The sequence below is a fragment of the Neopsephotus bourkii genome, unplaced genomic scaffold (genome assembly GCF_033783945.1).
Source record: "Neopsephotus bourkii isolate Nb327-2 ecotype Australia unplaced genomic scaffold, CSIRO-AGI_Nbou_v1 NB_107, whole genome shotgun sequence".
In the NCBI taxonomy this organism is placed as follows: domain Eukaryota; kingdom Metazoa; phylum Chordata; class Aves; order Psittaciformes; family Psittacidae; genus Neopsephotus; species Neopsephotus bourkii.
This window is the reverse complement of record NW_026900624.1, coordinates 15,302,269-15,325,331: the sequence shown is the minus strand read 5'-3', so window position 1 is coordinate 15,325,331 and position 23,063 is coordinate 15,302,269.

The following is a 23,063-nucleotide window of genomic DNA, read 5'->3' as shown; positions in this document are numbered from 1 at the left end:
GACCATTGTTACTCTGAAAGCTACATAATGTTTTGTTTGGTGTCTCCTCTGCCATATGGTCTGGTATCCTCCTCCCTGCAACAAATTTTGGCCACTATGTTAACATGCCAGGAACCCAAATGAGGCCCAAGAAATTCTTCTGGCTACAAGAGGCTGCATCCCTTTGTGTTGGCAGCCATAGATGCAGTATATTTCTTTCATTAGCTGTTCATGATGCCACCTTTGGGTCCCACTTTTTTGCTAGTTATCGAGGATGGGAAGTTTGATAGCTGGTGTTAAACAGTGACAGGGAATAAAGATGGTCACTGACAGAAGCAAAAGTTGGGAGTTTTTCAGTAATTATGGGGTTTTCTTTAATCTGCAGCAGGCAAGTGTTGGGATTATTTTACCAGCTGGAGTCAGATTTGCTGTTTTCCACCTTGAAGAAGGAAAGAGGAACAGTTGAAATTGGGAGAGTTTATAGCCAGACAGCTCATTTACCAGATTTAGTGGATAAAAAGCTCATCCTGAGTTTGCAAGGTTTTTTTGGTGGTGGAGGCAGGAATGGAACAGAAGAGGAGGGGGAAGATGACCTCAGCAGTGGTCAGAGCATTCATCCAGGCAGTGGGACATCCAGGTTAAATGCCATTCCCTGAAATTTGAACTCCCATTTAACGTCCTGTCCAGCCACGCAGAATGCCAGATGTTCCTGTTTATGGTTGCCCATTTTGTTTGCAGTATTGGATTTTTCAGGACCTGGAATCCAGATGCTCATGGACTGGGGAGTTTAATTCCTTGAGAACTTTGTTCTGGGTCCAGCTCCATCCTGCTGGTTTGTCTCCCTAGTCTGTCCGTATTACCCTGATCATAGTTTTTTGGCTGGGGACAGACACATCAGTGCAGGCATTTCCCTCTCCTTTGTGGTTTCACATGCATTTGCTTGAGGCTGTGCTTGCAAGAAGATGGGGTTTTTTTGTATTTTTAATTGCTTTTTTTCATGATCCCTCCAAACAGCAGCTACAGGCACTCTTCCTCCCGTACCCTTTGAACATGTGTTCTGCTACAGTGTGTAAAGCCCTTCCTAACTACTTTGATTTGACATTGCTGTTGTAGCATCTGTCCCAAACCTGGTTTTCCCAAATGGAAAAATACGAACTGTAACGCAGCAATTGCCAACAATCCCAGGAAAGAAAATCCCTTTTCAGCTGCTGCCCACTGAGATGGCTCTGCTACTGCTTTCCCCATCACAGAGGGCCTACACTCTGTCATGGCCCATGGCACAGTAATGGTTGTGTCTGGGGGGAGGAGGAATAGCTTCAGCAAACGACTGAAGAGAGAAGCTCCACAGAACAGACAGCATGAAGTGAAGGTAAGAGGGATCTACTTCATCCAAAGGAATGAAGTGCCCCATTTCCTCAGGGCATAGCTCCTTGCTCAGGCTGGCATTGCACTATCCTGACTCTTACAGTCAAGCCTCCACCTCTGCTGGATGTGGTGCTGGTGGGAGGAGTTAAGCCCATTCCTACCCAAAGCCTGTTTTTCATCTGCAGCATCCCCTTCTTGCAAAATACAGAGAGCTTTTTGGGGTGGCAGGAGAAATTGGACATGTTTCTAAGCATCCTGGGGGGAAGGTAGGTGTGCAGGGGAGAAATGACGGTCGTGCCTGTGCTGTTTGCCTGTCCTATAAATGGAAGATGCATCTGAACTGTGGACCCCAAAATAAAATCAGGATAAAATGACAGTTAAAACTGCAGAGAGCAGCGAATCCTGCAGCTGCTTGGCTCGGAGAAAAACAAATCACTGGTAGACCTGCTGTGAGCAGAAGGCAATTTTGATATTCCTGATGCTTTCCATGGGTTTGTGGGCTGAAGCAAGACTCATCATTGAGCAGGGCCTGGTGGAGAATGCTCCAGGCAGGCCAGAATGACCAGACAGTGGCTTCCTTCTCTTCCTTTTGGAAAGGAGACAATGAGCTCCAGGTGCTGTGCCTCCTGTGCTAAATCCCTTGCTGCTCTTGCATTAAAACGCCAAAATCAGGACAACGTGGGGCTGAGATAATACGTTGGGTTGCGCGGGAGTAGCAGGGAATGGGTGGAAGTTTTGCTGTCAGAATCATGCAGTGGGCTGTAGATTAAACAAATGGCCCTCAGGAGCCTGCTGCTTGAAAGGTGTCTGTTTACTGAGAGAAATGGCTGAAGCCTCAATCAGTTTGCCAGGCTTGTAGCAGCACACCATTGGAACTGCATGATTGTGTCCTCCTGCCCCAGTCATATAGGGAGGGACTATCTGTGGAGATGCAGATGTCTGGGTTGGGATGAGGAAGCTTTGCAACTGCTTTGGGTGGTCATGTACATGTACCCGTTGTAGGGAAGCACTGGGAGCTCCCACCACTGTGATCAGATCAGGAGTGATGATTCCCACATGGGAAAATACACCTTGGAGAGAGGAGACTGGAGTAGCTGTCTGCATCTGTGTGTGTAGGCAAGCAGAGGCACCAGCATCATGGGACAGCAGGCAGGCACCTGTAGGGTGCAGAGCTGATGCCTGTGAGTGGTGCTTGGCCAGCCCGTTGCTGGTCCTTCCCCTAGCCTGCCATGAGCCCCATGCTCCTGCTTTACAGCACCTGCTTTGCCACCAAGCAAAGGGATGAACCCCTCAGCAGTGGACAGTGAGGTTTTGTGTGGGCTCAGTGGCTGCTGGCACCCCCAGCAGCTCCCCGCAGCCTGGGTGAAAGCCACCACTGCCCGGAGAACCACAGGCAATGGCTCGAGAGAAAGGGGAGGAGACGACACTGCTGGGGGTATCTTCCTACCACAGGACCCCAGGGGGCAGGAAGGGTGGAAGGGGATGGGTGCGGAGAAGCATCCCTTGCCTCCCTGCTTTGCTCACGCTGCTCTTTTGATGCCCACAAAACCCGTGGAAAGAGCGAGCTCTTCATGCCTGCTTTTGCTCTTCCCCACAGGCTTGCTCTGCCAATACTGCTGCCAGCTTTAATCTGCTGTGAAGCAACACGCCGTTCCCTCCACCACACGCTCTGTACATCGCTCGTTTCCCTCCCCAGTGCAGCAGGCTCTGCAGCAAGCCCGTTGTTGCTCATCGTGGGTCGTCGCAGGTACACAGACAGACAGACTACCCCCACCACCATCCCCTCCCCATTCCCCCGCTGCTTGCTCTGGTCTGCTCCCTGCTCTCCTATTTCACTTTCCCCCTCTCTGATCCGGTTCCCATGGAGATCCCAAGGCACTGATGGTGCTGTTCCTCCCTCTGCAGCCTGATTGAGGGGATTGACGGGATGATTTTCGGTTCACCTGGGCTGCAGTTGCGTCCAGCCCCAGAAGTCAAGGTGCAAGTTGCGGAAAGGTCGCTTTTGCCCCCCTGACTCTCTCACAACAGAACATCAGCCTGTCGTCTCGCTTTGTTCTGCTGCTTTCCAGCCTCTCCCCATGGGACACCCTTCGGGAATGGTGCCCAAAGCTCAGCCCGGTGGTGGCACAGCTCGCCAGGACTCCGCTCATGCCATCACCAGGGACAGCCCTGGCTGCAAAGGAAAAACAACAAATATTTGTGCTTCAAATTTAACAATCTGTTGAAAATTAGCACCAGCTGGTTCTGCAAGGGCCGGATCTGGGTGTGGGGATGCACCGCTGCCTGCTGCCTTGCTGCACTTACCCACCCCAATGCTGCACCCTAGAGCTTGCCTCTTTGCCGCCTTTTCTTTCCATATGACTGTGATCATGGCTCAAACACCTCATTTCTTGGTCCCTGCATGAAAGGTGGGTCCTGGCCTCGCTGCTTCAGCACATAAGCCAGGAGGAGGGCATGACAGTTGTCTATGAAAAGGTACCAGGGTTATCAGCATGGTAGGTATCAAAACTCAAGATGGGACTGCAAAGGATACAACCCTGGCACACTGGGGTTTCCTGTCCATGGGGCATCAGATGGGTGTTTTCAGCTGACCTTTTTGGATATAAGGAGGAAGTTCTTTACTGTGAGGGTGGTGAGGCACTGGAATGGGTTGCCCAGGGAAGTTGTGAATGCTCCATCCCTGGCAGTGTTCAAGGCCAGGTTGGACAGAGCCTTGGCTGACATGGTTTAGAGTGAGGTGTCCCTGCAGGTGGCAGGGGGGTTGGAACTGGATGATCTTCAGGTCCTTTCCAACCCAAACCATTCTATGAGTCTATGATTCTATGACCTGCTGCCAGGGCAGATGATCCTAGATGGCAATATGCTGGCAGTGCCTTTGGGAACATGTTCCATTCTTCTGGTTGTGCTGTTCTTCCTTGGCCATTCTCCTCTTCATCCTCCTGCCCTGGGTCTCACGTGGATGATTATGTGCTGGGGAAGGGGATTAAAGGAGGTTTTCTTCTCTGGAAATGCAGCCCACCTAGTATCCTTTTCATCCTCCTTCTTCCATGTCCTAGGAGACATGAGCTACAATTTGAGCCAAGAAGGACATTAGTGTCCTGTGCTCACTGGGAGAGGTGGCATGCTGTTGGAGCAGTTTCTTCATCCCAGTTGTATTGGATGCATTGAATTTATTCATTTTGACATTTTAGACATGAAGAATTATGGGTTTTAATGAAAAACATGGGCTTGGATGTTCTGTGTCCTCCCCCCAAATGTCAGTGTTGTGGCTTTTTTGAAGGGAGTGTTGTTTGCCAGAATTCATCCCAGAGCTGCAGCCTTCTCCATAAAACATGAGTTTGGTTTTGTCCAGTTCCAGTGTGCAGGTCATTAATGCTTGCCCCTTTCACTGGTTTTTGGGAATGAGAGCTGGCTCCAGTGCCAAGGCTCTCACATCCCTCTGCTGCACATGGAGTGAGTGCCATCCACCTCCCTGCCCGGTTAAACAGAGACTGAGCATTTAATACTCATAAATCACTGATCTCGGAACTGTTCTGAGCTGGAAGTCTATCGGGAAAGATGACAGCTCCGTGAGGATCTTCCCTGGGCCTCTGGTGTCTCCAGAAATCTTCCAACAAGACAAACCAGTGCCTTAAGGAAGGGATTGGTGTGAAGAACAACCCAGACTTGTCCTCCCAGGCTGGTATTCTGGGTGTCTCTTGGTGTCAGGGTCTAGCTTCCCTGCAGGGTGGTGAGATGGCAAAGAGGGGTTGCTCCCACATAGGAGGCAGAATGGGGTACCCCATCCTTTTTCAGGCATTTTGGGACAGATTTCACTTTATCCATGGGGGATCTTCTTGAGAGGGTTGAGGTAGATGTGAATCCCAACGGGTCTGCTGGACACCACTTCCAGGAAAGTAGAACTCAGAAAGACCCGTGCTGGGTTTGCTTCACTAGGTTTTTGCCTGTTTCCCAGCCCTTGTCTCCATCCCCACTGTTGTCACCCACAAGCACCAGCCTCATTTCAGACACCAGCTGCTGATAACCCTGAACATCAGTCTCTTTTTTTGATCCAGATGCTACCAACCTTTAAAACCTAAGACTGGCGCCCAGAGGTGCTGCTTCTGCTGATGGAGATATGGAGCCTATCCTTAGTCTCACCCATATTACACATGACATCTGTCTCAAAATTGCTTTTATTGTTTCTGTAAGCACTGTGCTCCTGCAACACTGGTTTGTGACCACCTCCACCACCTGCAACGTGGCTTGTCCTGCTTACAGCTCCAAGGGGCAGGATGTGATCCATGAAAGAGGGACACAGCAAACCTTCAAAAGCACGAGCAGCTGCACTGTGTGTGCTGAAACTCAGTGTTAGAGCCCTGCCCATTGTTTGTCTCATGGCGGTTTCTTCAGCCTGATGCTGTAGGTTGCGTTGGCAGAATGGAGATATGGGTGATGATGATGGTGGCCTCTTCCACACCTGGGGCTGTGGCTGCTGTTGATGAGCTGTCTACTGAAGCACCAAAGCAGCTCCTCGAAGTTAAGGCAGCCTCATTTCCTTTCTCCTTTCCCACTTGCCTCCTCTGGGGTCCACACACCATTTTTGGCTTATTCCCGTGGGCTTTTTGTCCAGCTCTTAGGGTTGTCCATAAATGTAGTATCTTCATTAGCATTCAATCAGCACGATGAAGCAGCAGCACACAAAGATGCCCTGCTTCAGAGGAGAGGCACCTGTGGTCTGCTGGGGCAGCACATGCTCATCAGAGCTTTGCATGGAGAGCGGATGTTCCTTGGGGTGAAGACAATGACCTCAACCCAGCTCCTTTCTGCTTCCCATAAATCACATTAGAGCATATCAAAGCCCTGAACTGTCAGCGCTACCTCGATGTAAATACTGTAATTATCCTAAGTGAAATTAACAGTTTATCAGACTTCCTGTGTTGAATCTTTTTATTACAGGCTGCTTTGGTTTTTTTCATCACAGATTTGATTTGCCATAGACTTTATGTGTCTCTGGATTATAAATCTCTGGCTTTCAAACACTACCTGACATCATGATCTGTTGCAGCAGCAAACCGGCAGCTGCTCAGAGGCTTATTTTGCTGAGGAGGAGGCTTTTTTTCCTGGCTGCCCTGAAATTTGCTGCTTGCTTTCAACAAAGTTTTGTCTGTGCAATGAGGGATCCCAGATCCGTGCCAATCATAGAATAGTTTGGGTTGGAAGGGACCTTCAAAGGTCACCTAGTCCAAAGCCCCTGCTATGATGATCACACATCTTCAACTAGATCAGGTTGCCCAGAACTGCATCCAGCCAAAGCCCTATGGGATCCAGGTATGGATGCTAAAGAAACAAGCCCACATCAAGGAGCATATGGGTGGTGAGTGTGGGGAAAGGGCTTGAGCCTTCCTCATCCCCAGAAAGCAACAGCTCCATATAGCGAACACAAAGATGATCTTTTCAGCCCACCATCCCCACCAGCGACTGCCATCAGGGATGCCTCCACGTTAGGTGAGGCTATTGAGAGAAGCTGCCAAGGTAGGAGCTTCAGAGAGGAGCTTGCACAAAGCTGCGCTAGCATCTAGAGTTACTTAAAACATAGCCAAAGCTTCCTAATGATTGTCTCAGGCTGCAGAGCTCAACTCATGTGAAATCACCTGTTTTATTATTAGCTTTTCTCCCCTATCAGCACAGATGCCACTGAGCAAAATTACCCCAGCAACGGGGAAGGGCTCAACAAAACCCAGCGCTGTGTTTTCACCTCCCTGCAGCAAGAGCAGGCAGTCTGCACACCACGGCTTACAAGTGGTGGATTAAGAGAAAAAGGGGCTGTGCTTCAAACACACACACACAGAAATGAGCCTTTTCTCACGTGTGTCTTTGCACAGCATCAGGAGACAAGCAGTGTTATTGCTTTTGTCCCAGCGGAGCCCCGGTGCAGCGGGTTCGTCTCGGATGGTTTTCCTGCCTTTGCCTCTCAGCCTGTTTGATGCCTTCCACCAGCTCCATGCCTCCTGAAGGTGATTCGGAAAATGAAATGTGACCAAACAAATCTCATTTTAATAGCTTGCCTTGGCCAAGGCCAGCTAGGAATATAGCTGTGTTATTATCATGAGCTGGAATGCAAGGCTGCTTACTTCAGTAGCAGGAATGACAATAAAACAGCAGCTCATGGTGTTGGGAAGGGTAGAGCCAGAACTAAAATACTGCATTCTAAACAGAAAAGGACCTGGAGTAAACTCCTTGTTATGGATCTAAAACAATTCTTCTTGGACAAAATAAGCTCAGGAAGCTCCAGTGGTTTGTGAGAGGCTCCTTGGAAAGTGGGGTTTTATCCAGCCTCTGAATGCGCAAATCTGAGGAGATGCCTCCACACAGGAGCTGGGGGCTGAACTCTGGCCTCCACTGATGAGTGACTGCTTAAAGGTTGGAGACTGAAGGCCAGAACTAAAGCTATTAACTGAAGAGAGTTTGCATTTGGGACTGGCATTGAATCTGTGTTTCCATTCCCACCCATTGAAAAAGCAGAGGTGAAGAGCTGCAGGTAAAGTCAGAGCAGGCTGAATTCCTTATCATGGGACTAATATAACCAGGTTGGTTTTGGTTTGCTTTGTTTTTATTAAGTGGCTCTCCCTACAGTTTTGATAAGTCTTTTTCCTGATTATGGATAACTTCTTATGAGGAGGAGACTTCATTCCCCAGCTGGACCTGGAGCTTGTCCCCCAGCAATGTGGGTGTAGAGAGTTTGCCTTCAAGTACAAAACATGAAGATAAAAAAGTAGAAATATCTGCAGTAAAATCTGTTCATTCTTGAGAGAAACAGTGTTTATCTGGGTGCAACAACATAATGTCCTTTGGGTTTGTTCCAAATTTCCAGTCTGTCTTGGACTATCTTTTGCACCTTCAGTAGTTCAGGCTGTCCCCAGGAACACACCTAAAAGCAACATGTGCTATACTTCAAGCATATAAATGCCATCTTCTTCCCCTGGGTCCACTGCAGGGATCTTTTAAAGCAGCTCTTCAAACAGCCTCCAAAGTGAGGAACCTGTTCCCGGGTGGGATTCCGAGTTTCTATCTGTGTGTTCTACGCTGGGTCCATCTGCCCTCCTTCACACCTCCCCGTTCCACTGCTTCCTGTGCATTTACAGGCATTGATTCAAGACCCCCTGTGCCTGCCTGCCTGCCCTAGGAGGTGGTTATGGGAGGTAAGCAACAACGATCTCCAACAGCAGACAGCGTCCCAATGGGCACCACACTGGGCCAGGCCGCATCACCTCCGACACAGCACACACAGGAAAACTGCTTGCTTTCGGGGTGATGGGTCCTCCTGCCCCCATTTAAAACTACTACGAGTGAGGAACATGGCTGCATGTGCTTCCTGCAAGTCGTGCCTTGTGGAGGGGATACGGCAGAGCTGCTCTGGTGCCCTTCTCTCCTCGAGTTGTTTTCCCCCCTGTTTTCCCCCATGCCATTGCTTTGGGTTCAGCTGCAGCAGAAGGGTTGTGGTTTAACCCCAGCTGGCAGCCAAGGACCACACAGCCACTCGCTCACCACAGCAGGATGGGGAGGAGAATGAGGAAAAGTGTACAGGGCCATGGGCTGAAGTAAGAACAGTTTAATAACTGAAGTAAAAGTGAAGTACAATCATAAGAACAAATAAGGAGAGAGAGAAAGTAATAAACAAGTGATGCACAATGCAAGTGCTCACCACCCACTGACCGATTCTCAGCTCATCCCTGAGCAGCAATCGGCCCCTTCCTCCCTAACACCCTGCTTTCTATGCTCAGCATGATGCAACGTGGTATGGAATGCCCCTTTGGCTACTTTGGGTGAGGCATCTTGGCTGTGCTCCCCACCTGCTTCTTGTGCCCCTCCTCGCTGTCAGAGCACGAGAGACTGAAAGTCCTTGGTTGGGATAAGCATTACTTGCAACAACTAAAACATCAGTGTGTTATCAGCATTGTTCTCAGAGTGAAGCCAAAGCACAGCACTGCACCAGCTACTAGGACAGAAACTAACCCTATCCCAGCCAAAACCAAGACAACAAAACATACAGAGACTTGAGAAGACAAAGTAATGTGCATCTCCTGGAAAGGCTGAGCTTTGAGATACTTGGTTCACGGGCACGCTTGTGCGCAGAGTGGTGTTCAAAGGGCAGCAGGAAGAGAAATACAGGCAGCGAGTCCCGGCTCTGCCCTTCTGAAAGGGCTGTGTGCAGCAGGGAGAGCTGAACATCTCAGCAACACCCGCGCTCTCTCAGTCTGACTCTGTGGCCTTTCCAGGACGTGGGGCTCACCCTTTGCCACAGCTTCCTCATCAGCAGGCCTGGGAAAGCAACATGAGCATCGGTAGCACGGGGCTAGAAATGATTACTCAGAGTCTACAGCACTCCAATTGGCAAAGCGCAGTGCAAGCGCTTTTATTATTTAGGCGCTGAACATGTATGGTGATTATGCAGTGCTCGTGTGTTTGGGTTGCTTTCTAAGTTTGGTTTAAACTGTGTTCATCTCTGGGAACACAACACAAGAGGGACATGGACCTGCTGGACTGAGTCCAGAGAAGGGTGCTGAAGGTGCTCAGAGGGCTGGAACAGCTCTGCTGTATGAAGAGCTGGTCTTGTTCAGCCTGGACAAGAGAAGGCTCTGGGGAGACAGCTGGGGAGAGCAGCTTCCAGTGCCTAAAGGGGGCAACAAGAAATCTGGAGAAGGACTTTTAACAAGGACATTGTCCTTGACAGGAGAAGGGGGAATGGCTTTAAACTGAAAGTTTGGATGAGATATTAGGAAGAAATTCTTCACTATGAGGGTGCTGAGGTCCTGTCACAGGCTGCCCAGAGAAGCTGTGGCTGCCCCATCCCTGGCAGTGTTCAAGGCCAGGTTGGACGGGGCTTGGAGCAACCTGCTCTAGCGGAAGGTGTCCCCGCTCATGGCAAGGGGTTGAACTGGATGAGCTTTAAGGTCCCTTCTAATTTAAAGCATCCTCTGATTCTCTGATCTTCCTCTCAGAGCATATGCTGACTGGATGTGTCAGTCCTCCAGGCCATGGAGGTTTGCTGGGGAAAGCCAGCCTCAGGGCAGCCATTTTCTTAGCTCTGAGAGAGGAGCCTTGTCAGATAGAACCGAAGCAAGGAGTTAACAACTCCTGATCCCTTGTTTTGCCATCAGCCTGTGTGTCTTCTTTCACAAAGATCTCCCAACCACCACTTGGGCACTTGCAACCCCCTTATCATCCTGGTGGATGATGCAGGCTTTTCTATGGTAAAGGAACTCACTTCGGATCCAGCTTCTTTAAACTATTCACTTCTTAATATCTTCTTTCTTTGCAACTATCTCCTTGAGCAAGTGAAAGCAATTAGTCTGTTCCTGCAAGATCTGTTTTGCCTGCTCCATCCCCAGGACCGACACAGCGCTGCAGGGAGGTGACTAAGGGCTTTGCTACAGAGCAGACACCAGAGTTGCCTGTCATATAGCGGGAAATGCTAACCCTAATGAAACAGTTTCAGGGCTCCGTGTTTCAGCAATCAATTACTCCTGGTCCGGAATGAATCACCCCGGAGCTGCTGCAACCTCTGGCAGCTGCAGCAAAGTGGGAAATGAGCTGCTCTGCAGCCACCAGAGCCCTCCCACCGCCTTCTCCATGGCCCTTCCCATCTCCTGGCAATGTTCTATCTGGCAGCAGCAGTGTGGGTACCGCAGAGCCACAAGTGCTCTGCTCGCTCCATGGCTCCAGCATGATGCTCAGAGACTGGCTGTTATAGTAGGGCGTCATGGACTTACTAGATGGCACTGGAAAAATAGGAGAATCTCCAGCTGGGAGGTCTTATAGAGGGGTCTCTAGACTAGCACCAGGTCACCCTGAGCTTGTGCAGTTCTGTGACAGCTGTATCTGCCCCTGTTGGATACTATCATTCTTTAAAGAGGCAAAGGGATTCAATGACCCTAAAAGCAATAAACTCCCAGCTGGAGTAGAGCAATGGAACAGGGATCACAGGGTAGGAGTGAGCTTGAGAGGTGGCTGAAAACCTCAGCAAGTTCTGCAATCTGTTGTTGCAGCGATGTGGGCAGCCTCGCTGGCTGGGGCTGGGGTTTAAAGTGTCCACGAGGTGCTTTGGAGGAGCTGAGCGTAGATATTTGCTCAGGGCCCAGGCTGCAGCATCCCAACTCATCCCCAGGACTGTTTTGTGCCCCACTGTGCCATGACAGCTCCATAAAACAGACATCTGAGGAGCTGCTGCAGGGTGAGCTTGTGCCTCAGCCCAATTAAATGGTGGTTTGGGGTTGAGGTGGTGATCAGTAGCTTGAAACTGGGTCCTTCAGCAAAGACAGATAACCAGAAGATGTCTGTTGTTCATCTGGAAAAGCACTGTATATAAGAAGAGATTAAAATAACACTCAAAGATGTGATAATTCATTGTTTTGTCCTGAATTCAACTGCTTATCTTTCAACTGCCTAGATGAAAATGTAAGTAAAACAGGGATTTTTCAAACTGACTCCTTTTATTCATAGTAGAGGATAAGGGCAATGCTGAGCCAATGTACTGAGCTCTGCCACAGGGTAACTATGGGGTGGGGGAGATATTGATCCCAGTGTAGGACCTTGAGCTGCAATGAGTTCAACACTTTTCATATTTACAGTCCTTCAGATATCCCAGAACTCTGGGAGCTTACAAAACACATTTTTTGTAAGTAGATAGATAGATAGATAGATAGATAATCTTGGAAATGATGCTCGAAGCTCAACTGATGTGGAGCAGGGGCTAGTTTTGGGGTGAGGTGACATCTAAACCTGCAAGCAGGCATTTTTCATGTGAAATGCTGCATTTCAGCCTATCATTTCTCCCTGCTGCTATGTTTCCCTAAACAGCCTTGAGACCCTTTGCTTAGGAGCAGGAAGCCAGCCATGCAGCAATGCCCCAAGAGGGTTTTTTTCCTCTCCTTTCTTTTTCTTTCCTGGATGATGAATGAAGCAGCTCTTTTGTGAGCAGCAGTTGTTTACAGTCTTCCTAACAAAAGCTGGGATTTCCTCTGATGCTAATAATCTTGTCACTAACACGTGCAGCCAGCCAGAGTGCTTGGAATAGCTTTTTAGCAACGTCTAGGCCAACTTGAGCGTGCTTGTTGGTAGGAGCAGCCTCACAAAAGTCAGCACAGTGCCACCACAACAGGGAGGTGGCTTTTCAGTGCTGCCTTCTTCAGTGAGACAAACACCATGCATTGCTCCCTGCAGACCTCAGGTCTAGGGATGGACTGCGTTACACCATTACCCTTCATCTTGCTGATGCACATCTGGGCCTCCAAGATGTGTGGGGTGATCAACCGAAGCACCTAAGACCAGTCCTAGTTATCCCAGACATCCAACCAGGTTCTCTACATTTGAATTTGTGCTGTTTTGTAATTTAAGGTGATGTTTTCTCTCTGAGCATTTCTGCCCTTGGTCTCAAACATGTGGCAAGCTCAAGACCAGCATTTTTCCACATTCCCATTTGCAAGTGCAGGTTGCCCTGAGGAGGGGCACAGCCATCAGGGCTGGCTTCTGCCAGGTATTTGCTGGTGTAAATAGGAAGAGACTTCCTTCAAGGAGCCAGTTTTGTCAGCCACTATCCTGCTGTTGAGCATTGCCCTGTGGGGTAGCAGTGCTTGGGCAATAAGGTGGGCTTGGGGCAGGCTGTGATTGCAGCAAGCTCAACAGCATAGAGCAAAGCTGCCTGCAAACCATTAGCTGTGACTGAAAATGGTGAAGGACACAGAGCTCTTCTTTTGCCCCAGCAGAGCCTTCAGAAAAGGTCACTCAGCAGTGCAAGCTGCTGTGACCTTCTGCTCCCATCATGGCCCTGCCTCGTACCCAGGGAGGAGAGAACCATCCTGGTGCTGGGTGCAAACCTGTCCTCCATCCCTTGCCCCAGATCCCTTCTCACTGTCACACCTAGGATTAGATGAAAAAGAAAGGTCCTTTCCAGAGGGACTCAAGCAGATTCCTAATGGCTCTGTCCACAAAACAGGAAGGTTTATCAAAACCATAGGAAGCCCTTTGCCATTTAAGCAGCTTTATTTTAGAAGACCAACTCCAAGAGCATCATGCCATGCTCTGTAAGTAAAAATGTTACAAAGTCTAAAACAAGCAGTTTGTTTTGGCTGTCTAGAATGAATGAACACTAGTAACCAAACTACACGAAAACACAACTAAAACCACAATCCTTGTTTCCTTTATTTGAAAGCATTCTGAGCAGAGTTCAGTTTTTCTCCCCAGTATTTTTTTGATTTCATGTCTTTACATTCTTACTCTTAGTCACCCGGTAGCTCTCATTAAACCACATGTTGAGAAATAAGATTTCCTCATTGATCATCTCAAACCTACAGAGCAAACCATGATTTCCCAATCAAACAGCTCTTCCCATGTCAGGACCTGGATGTGAAAGTTTGAAATGCAGCAAAGGTAAAGAGAGAGATTTCAATGCCTTTGATACTACCATTAGTCAAAGTCGAACAGCTCCTCACCTCCTTCATTTGGGGGGGGTGCCAGGGAAGTGCTGTGGCCAGGGGGTCAAACAGCTGGAGGAACATGCAGAAGACAAGGAATAAAACCTCTCTCTGAGGGACAGGCCAAGAATGAGGCAGATGCAACTGGTGAACCTTTGTTAATGTAGTCATAGATCAGAAGTGCTGCAGTCTGGCAGGTAAAAGCATTAACTCCTTAGCTAGGAGGAGCAACTGCATCTTCAGGTGGACAAAGGTGCATGGGGTTGCCATGTTCATACTCTTAGGCTTCACCTTCATTGCTTCTCCTTTCTGTTCATCCCCTAGTTGGGTTGGGAGCACCAAAAGGGGGATCCCCCCATGGCCACCCACAGGTCTGCTGGAGGCCAAAACTGCCTTTACGTTGCAGACCCTGAAAGGGTCCTGGTCCATCCTGGGGAGCCCTGCTGCTTCTCTCACTGCTGCAGGCTACCCTGGCTAGGTCATAATGAGCAATCTGGTGGGGTTTGCATCCTAAACAGGTGATAAAGATTTTTCTCTCTCTCAGCAATGTACTCAGAGGACTGCGACAATGATGCAAAATGGGTATAAACTGACAAAAAGACACTTTTAATCGTTAAAATGTAAAAGGATGCAACAGCAGACTGCAAAGGTTTCTGAAAGTTTTTCTTCACAGCATATTGTTTCCCTCTTGAATTCAAAACCACCCACTAGCAATTCGAATTAAAATCACTGGAAATATAAAAGCTCCAGAAGTGTTTCTGATTGAAATAGGTGGACAACAAACAGATTGTAAAGCTGCACATAGTCGCCATAGCGACCAGGCTTCCAAAAGGATGCAGGGAAGCCTCAGTCTCCGGGAGCATCACCAGCATTCACAGTACCAGAAGAAGCATGAGTATTTTGAAAGTGGGGTTGGGGTTGTCCTTCACAGGGGGCAGTCTGTGTAGGGGCAGGCAGGAGTTTGTGCAGACAGGGTCCTCCCTGCTGCCCGCTTTGCCAAAAGTGTCATTGGGCAGATGTAGGGATTTGGGGATCTTGAGAAGGAACCTTCAGAAGTGTGACCTTAGGACAGCCACCAAGTCGTGATGGACACGTCAGGGCACCCCAAGATTAAGCAAGGGCAAAGGAGTTCCTACCAACAGAAAAAGGAAAACAAGAAGAGCCAAGGGAATCACAGACCAGTCAGCTTAACGTTAATAAATTATAACTTTATATTTAACAAATAATCAATTTATTTGTAAACATCCAGCAGATGACGAGAAGCAGCCACCTTGGATCTGTCAAGAGCAAGCCATACCAAACCAACCTTCTTTCCTCCTAAAGCACACCAACAGCAGGCTCTGGGGTGAAAGGAAAAGGTCCAGAGGTGCTCAGCTCAGCTCCAGCACAGTCTCACACGACTGTGTGCCTAAACCAGATACAGAAACTCATTGAACGAAACTAGTAAAAGACTAGTTCTGTCTAGATTAGATGTAGAAGACCCTGTGCTATTCTGGTCTTCATCAGTACTTCATTTCCAAAATTAAAGCCTGTACCAAGTGTGGGTGAGCCAGGATCCAGCCCAGTCCTGTACATGGCTTTCATATAAATCATCTGTCTGAAAGAAGAAAGATCAGGTTTGTTAAACCTGCAGATGACCCAAAGCTGTGTCGGGCTCCAAGTAACACAGATACTCTCCTAAAAATAATATAAAAGACGCTTTATACAATAAAATAAGACATCCAAATTTTTGGTATGCTTGCTAATAGCATCTTGAAGAGACTGAATATACATATAGATGAGATCAGTCAAAATCCATAGCTACATATCACCCTAAATCAGGAAATTGCTTCCTACCAGAGCACTGTGCAGAGCTCACCTCCTGATTTGTGCTGTCTCTGCAAAAAGGGAACCAGAGCATCTTTTATTTTACATTTTCATTTTTCATTTTTAAGGCCCCTATTTCACCTCAGGCACGCTATAATTCACATGGGTGAGAAAGAAATGTGAAAAGCCTTTGCTGTGTTACTGGCAGGCCTAGAGTTTTCATGAATTGGGAATTCAAATATGTTCTGACCCTTGCTTGGACTGCAGGTTGTGGGGTGAAAATAGGCCCAAATTACAGTTGATCCTGAGGAAACTTTACTGGTCAAATACTGACTAGTATAACGGTGTTTTGTAGGTCATTATCAGCCATAAAAGTAAGTAAAAAATTTACCCCAAGTTAGGTCCCAAATTCTTTTCCATTAAAAAAGTTCACAGTATTCTAACAACTGCTGGCAACACTGGAGGAGGAACTCGTATGAGGAAAATGTGCTCAGGAGAAAGTGTGCTGAGCAGGATACTAAGTATTTTTCTGAAAGCTGATTTCTGCTGACAGCATGTTATACTCCCTTCCCTTGTGCTGCGAGACTGGCATCTGCCTTACTGGCAAGGCTTCTGCCCATACACATCTGTATTTTATATTACCAACGAAGATTTGATCAGGTAAAATTAAAGGTCACCTGCTGATGGGGTTTCCACCCCAATTTGTGAGGGACCTGGATGACAGATCTCATCTGAAACACCAGGGCTCACAACTGGTCTGCCAGCCCTACAGCTTGAACCCATGGCTGATCTAAGTAGAAGATACACCTATACAAATGATAATGATGTGGGAACCTGGTTCTTTTGTATCGTCTGTTCCCAAAAATCAGAACACCTCTGCTTCACATTGGATAATCCATTCAGAGGAAGATGAACAGGCCTTAAGTGAAGGCTCTCACCTAGGTGGGCAGGCTGCAGCCTGCTCCAGGACCATGTCAGACTCCAGGCTGTGCACTTGGAGGAAGCCTTCAGTGCTGTCCTATGCATAACAAAGAAATGCTTATGTGAATTAAAACCCTCAAGGGAAGATGCAGATGAAATGGCATTGTCCATTTTTACCTTTGTTTTAATGAACTGATTCCCTCACTTTCTGTTCTTCTGATTTTCTGGTGGTATGAATGGGTGATCAGGCCTATTGGTGTGAAAAATACCCTCAGAGGACTGCTAAAATGAAGTTGTAAGTGAATTAGCAGTCTTTGGAGCTGAAAACAAGATTATTCATAAGTAGCTGGGCTTACCTTAACCACCCCTTCTGCTTTAGCAGTGGAGGAAAACTGGGCCATTTGTGAAACGAGGAATACACAGACAATAAATCTTTTTAAGCTTTTATTAAAACAGCTTAAGGTTTAGGAAAGATGTGTTGAAGGAAAGTTACTGTGGAGATACCTATCGTGTTACTTCCCCAAACAGAGCTAAAACAAGATTACTGTGCAAGCTGGGTCATATAGCTTGGCAAAAAACCCCAAAGATGACTGGAGATCCCCCTTTGAAGTGGGGGAGATAACTCCTTAGAAGGGAGGATATACATCCTTATATCCATGGAAGATCTGTGTTCACCAGAGGGGTCACTGCATCTGCTGGAAAGCTTGCTGGGGTTTTAGCCTGAAAACACCCTGCCTTCTCCTTGAAATCTCCCTAGACAAGATTAAATCTAAGTAATTCCCTCAGTGGCAACTTCACAAATCACTTTGATAGACCCCTATATAATCTGATGACTGATCATGTGAATCTATTGATTTATTGACTTGATCTTAATCATTATCTCAGTGCGATCCCTTCATTGATCTGTCTTTAATTAGCTTAGTAAGAATAATGAATTAGTCTAACAATATTCTTGCTCAGGTGTGCCTTCATCTACTCATCCTTTTTAATCTCTGCAGTGAATATGCAAGGTAGATTTACCCTATCAAATAGTCACTGAGGTCACAAACCTGAGGGCAGCGGCAAATTTGGGTAGGGCACATATAGGCAGCTCAGCTCTGAAGCTCTCCAGCCAACACCTCACACACCCTGTGAATAAACTCATGTCCAGGCACGTTTGGTCTCCAGCATCTCCCAAAGAGACATCCTGGTGCACTGCTGAACAAGGGGCATGGAGTGCTTCATCTCAGAAGTCAAACTTTTCCAGGACATTCTTCTGCATGCTGTAACACCAAAGAGGAGAGAACAGGACATCCTGGGCCCCGCACTGAATGATTTATCCTTCCTTATCTTACACTGGTGAGCACACAGGGTTCTGACTCCTTAAAGTTCTTAGGGAAAGAACTGAGACAAAGTAAACTGAAGGAGAAGGTGAGATTTTAATAACACACGATTGGGATCATAAGCATCCCATTCTGTTATTTATGTTTTGCATTCTCAGAGTTGTTGGATACCAGGAGAGATCACACCCCCCTCTGGAGCAAGTACCACACAAAGAGCAAGTCTTGATGGACTTTTATGTGAGATGGATGAGTGGTGGAAGGAAAGGAGCATCTGAAATCCCACAGGAAGGCTCTCCATTGGGTGTTTGCACCCAGAGAGCTAGAAATTTTGAGCAGAAGGAATGAGGCTTCATGCTTGGCATAGGATGGCAGTGAACATAGTGAGAATGAACTGGGCTGGTGCTCATGGAGTAACTATCAGAGCACACGCTCCTGCTGCTCTCAGTGTCCAGGTGACTCTTCTTTTGCGGTTGATGATCTCAAATTCAGATCAAGTGCATACCATGACAGAATCAGCAGCAAAAAACTCACATATTACAGAGGCCATCACAACATGATCGAGTAAGGGATGTGGCTTTCCTGATCACTCACTCAGCTAATCTTGTTCTTTACGGATATTTCTATGTTAGCCTTGCTGGGAGGTCAGGAGACACCACCTAAACTGGCTTAAAAAATGATTAAAAAGCATTTTTTATTTCTTTTTACTTGAGTAGCTGCTAGAGGCCTGGTTTGAAGCCAATTTAAATCAATGGCAGGATTTAATTGGGCTTTGTTTCCAGGCTTGGAAGCAGCCTCTTTTAAAATCATTCCTCTGCTTATAATCAAGACTTGTTCCTGTCAGATTTTGATCACTTCTGCCTAGGTTAGGCACTGGGATGGGTGGGTGACAGTCACTGCTGCAGTTGCACACCGCTCGTGCGCTCCTGGCACTCGAAGCCAGGCTGCTTCACTGTTTCCACTGCGACTGCAAAGGCAGGAGAGGAGCTGGGAACGAATGGAGCGATGCAGAGTCGAGGAGGGAGGGGTTTGGTGGCTGGGCTGGAGTTAGTCACAGCCGACTTCCATTTCCAGATCATGAGGAAGGACTCAAGCCATTTTAGGCATTTTCTTGGACTTCTTCCTCAGCTTTTAATTGAAACACCCAGGAGGGACGGAGGAATCCAAGGGCCCATTCTGCACCAATATGGGATACTCCTACACAAGCACAGACGCACTCACCCTTCATACTGTAGCGTCAGACCACTGTTATTAGCCCTTGCCTTGGCTCCTTCGCATGGGAACAGGAGATCTTCCACACATCTCACCTGGAGTCTTGATATACTCCTCTGTGAATAGAGAGACACTCACCTCAGTGCAAATAATTTTGAAAGATTTTTCTTTCAGGGGCTAAATGTGCCAGGATGGATTGAATTTTTTAAACAAAACACATTTAATTTCTAAACCCTGAGGTATAGAAATATACATATGTATTTATACATATTTATCGGTCACATACATGTCACGTATATGAAGACACATGAGCCAGCAAACTGCAAAATCACAACAGGCCTCGGGCACCTCTGTTTCTTTTCGGTAGGAATTCAGATGCCTACATCTAGCAAAGCAAACAAGAAAAACACCACACCTGTACAGCTGCCAAGACAACCGGCACATCCAGCCACAGACTTTTCACTATGCTACTCACTCTGGTGGTTTAAGGTTTGCATCTCCCCTTCTCCACCAGCACCATCCTTTTTGCCAGTTTGGGACATCACCACCAAGATGTCCTGGGGGAGGTAGACAGCAGGCATGCCAGGAGCATGTCCAGGCAGAATTCCTTCTGTTCATTGTTGTGGGGTCCATATTAAAACCTTTTTTTCTCTTGCTGAGACAACTGCTTTTCCTTTGTCCAGAGGAACACAGTGCCCTGGTTGCCCAGGGAAGCTTCTCCTGGGGTTTGGTGCTTGGCCCTGCAGCACCACACAGAATGACCACGGCTAAACCTCTTCCTGCAGGGCCAAAACAACACCTGCACAAAACATTTACTCATCACACAAACAATGGTGAAAGAACCAAACTTTCTGTCATTTTGTGATGCCAGCTGTGCCTCTCACACTTTGTGAAGCCGGTTTGTAAATAGCAACCAATTTGCAGTCGTATAAATACTGACAAAAAAGGAGTAATGTCAGCCTTGAAGCGGTTACTTTTCTGACCATTAGAAAATCTCTCTATGCTCCCCTAAAAGTTACCTAAATGTTTCTCTAGCTCTAATGAAAGACAAACAAGTCCTTGCTGCCAAAATACTGGGCCAACCACAACTTTGACTTCTCACTGGGGTCTGCTGGTGTATGAAAGTTTTTTAATGGCCGGTCCAGACATGCCAAAAGCTTTAAGCTTTAATCCCAGATGGTTGCATCCTTATTGCACTGCCTGCGCTGGACCAGGCAGCCAGCCCTCCCCTGACATTCCATTGACAGGCTGTGTCCACCTCTATGCATTTAATCTAGAACATGCTCTCCCATGCCTGTCCTGACATCAAAGGGAAGACATTTGAGATGGCAAAAGAGGTTGGAGTAGTATTGCAAAATATCACAAATGGACTCATAAATCAGCTCATACACCAGCCCTGCTCTGCAGAAATCATCTTGCTAGGGCTTCAGACAGCGTGAGAGCACCAGGAGGAGAAGTATGGAGGGCCCATTACAGATTCTGCCTTCTTGCTGCTCCCTTAATGGCTTTTAATAGCATAACACTAGCAGGGGCTGATGCACAGGCCTCGTGCATGGGGCAATCAGAGGATGCAAACAGAAAGTCCAGGGCTGCCTGATGTTGGTGTCCCTTGCTAGAAAAGACCAAGAGAAAGAAAACCTCACAGGCATTGAAACTTGAGAGTTCATGAAAGAATTTCTGGGAAGAGAAGTGTTAAACCCATATAAATTAGGAAGGTAAGGAACCGAGGATTAACCCTATTGTTTTAGGCAGAGTTGCCACATTAGAATGGATTGGCTTTTAGTGTTGTGGTTAATTATTGACTTCTATCTGGGTCTAGAAGGAAAACAGTTGTGGAGGGATTGCCTTTTCTGGCATGCCAAAAAGCCAAGAAAGTACAAGATCTTCTTAGAGAAAAGCAGGGAAAAAATAACAAAAGAAAAAGAAACAAGCCAACCAGACCTATATTTCTTGTGGAAAAATTTTCTTCCATGGCAACTGTAAAAACAGCTCAGGTTGTGTTGATTAACTAAATGCATTATCCTGTGAACAACAGGGTCCCATTAGCTCTCTCAGGCCAATACCCTCTGTTCTGAAAACCTCTCGATTCAGTTAATGTCTCTGCTGCAGAGTAAATTCCTGCCTGACCCTATCAACAAATCCCTTTATTATCTTGAAGCATGAAAACTAATAAATCAGACAAAAATGTTATATTTTTTTCCCTTTTTGCATTTTGATTGCAGACATCAAACACCACATTGCAGTTCAGCATAACGTTGTGGCAAATGAAAAAGAAGTAATTAAATACCATGTTAAAAAAAAACCAGCAAAGGAAGGGAAGGTACAACAGAAATAAGTGTATTCTGCTCTTTATAAGCACATGTGTTGACAATGGATTTGTATCCGTGGGACAATTCAGGAAACAAATGAGAAGATAAGTTTGGGGTTTAAGCTCACCAGATCTCAAAGCACATTGTTTATACCTTCTGCAGTGCAGTAAAGCTTATCAAGAACTTTCTCATTGGATATCAGAGTCAAAAGAAGTAGGAGGAATGTGAACAGCATGCTTCCTCCGGGTCGTTACAGTATCTCTACTTCTTTCAGCACAGATTTCTCATGTTAGCTTGAGCTCCATCTCACAATGACCATTTTTAGCAGATCATTGTAAATATAGTGCTGACCTGACCAAGTTGTTCAGAAATTTGCCATCATTTCACTCTCTACAAGCTCAAAACATGTGGCAAGTTCAAGGGCTCTTACTTAAAAATATACTTTCATTCTAGAACCTCTTGCTTGCATCCCTGTAATACTCTGGGATAAATCAAGTGCTGATGTAAATGCATTAATTGCAGTGTAATTTCATTTAGAAGATACAAGAGTACTGCATTTTCATTTAACGATTCAAATGTGCTTTCTGTAAGGGGGAAATCACCTCCCTGTTACAGACAGGAGAGCTGATTTTAGGAAGTGAAAGGCAGCACTTTGGCCAGTCATTGGTAAAGCTGGGAGAGCACGCAAGCCTCTCGCTCTATTCCACGTTTGTGCTTCCAGCATGAACGGAATATGAAAACATTGCATGAAGATACATGCATCTCAGAGCACAAGATCTGGCTCTACCTCACCAGGCTGAAAGCTGTGGTATTCCTCAGCAGAGTGTACCTCTACCCCTCTCTTATAAGGAGAGGTCAATTTTTGTCTTTCTCTGTTTCATTCTTGCAAGGAGAGACTGGATGGCAAGTTTGCTAGGACTATAATGTTGCATTTGCTAATGAAATAAAGTGGTCTTTTTTGGAGAACTTCTTTTAAGCAAAACCATGTGTTCCAGGGAGGAAACATTCTTCTGGTAAACAGCTGAGCCCTTAACATTTAGCAACATAACTCTGTGTTTGCAGCTATTGAACACTGTGTGACTGAGGAGGCCTGCGTTTCTGGGAAGAAGGACTGAAAGCATTTTGCTTGCTGTCAGAAAGCCAGCCCTTTCTTTTATGTATACGCTACATGCAAGAACCAGCTATTGGCTGGTTACTTCTTATGGTTTTAATAAAATTTGTCTCGTATCAAGACGCTGCTGGGTTTTCATATTGACACCGCGCTGAGCAATGTTCTCTGCTCCAGCACAGCTGGCTCTTGCTTTCCAAAAATATAGCAGCGCTCTGGCATTACTTGCAAAAATTGCAGCCTTAAATAATTTCCTCACCCGTCTGACCTGTGCAAGGAAGGACCCTCCACATGCAGATCTCCCCTCTGGTTTGGAGAAGGGGGTCCTTCCTCCTTCGCTCCCCAGGAGCGGTGCTGTGAGAGCAGAGAGCTGCAGTGGCGGAAGGTAACTGGGGAACAGGAGAAATTACCTGCCAGACCCAAGCAGCAGCCCTGGGAAGCTAAGGAAAAAAGATAATACAGCTGAAAACTGCAGGCAGAAGCAGGAACAGAAGATGGGAGTGCCCCATCCCTGGCTCCTGCTCCCCACATCTGAGTCCACCTCTGTCAGAGATGCTTGCACAGCCACAGGGCTGCAAGGGCAAATCCTGCT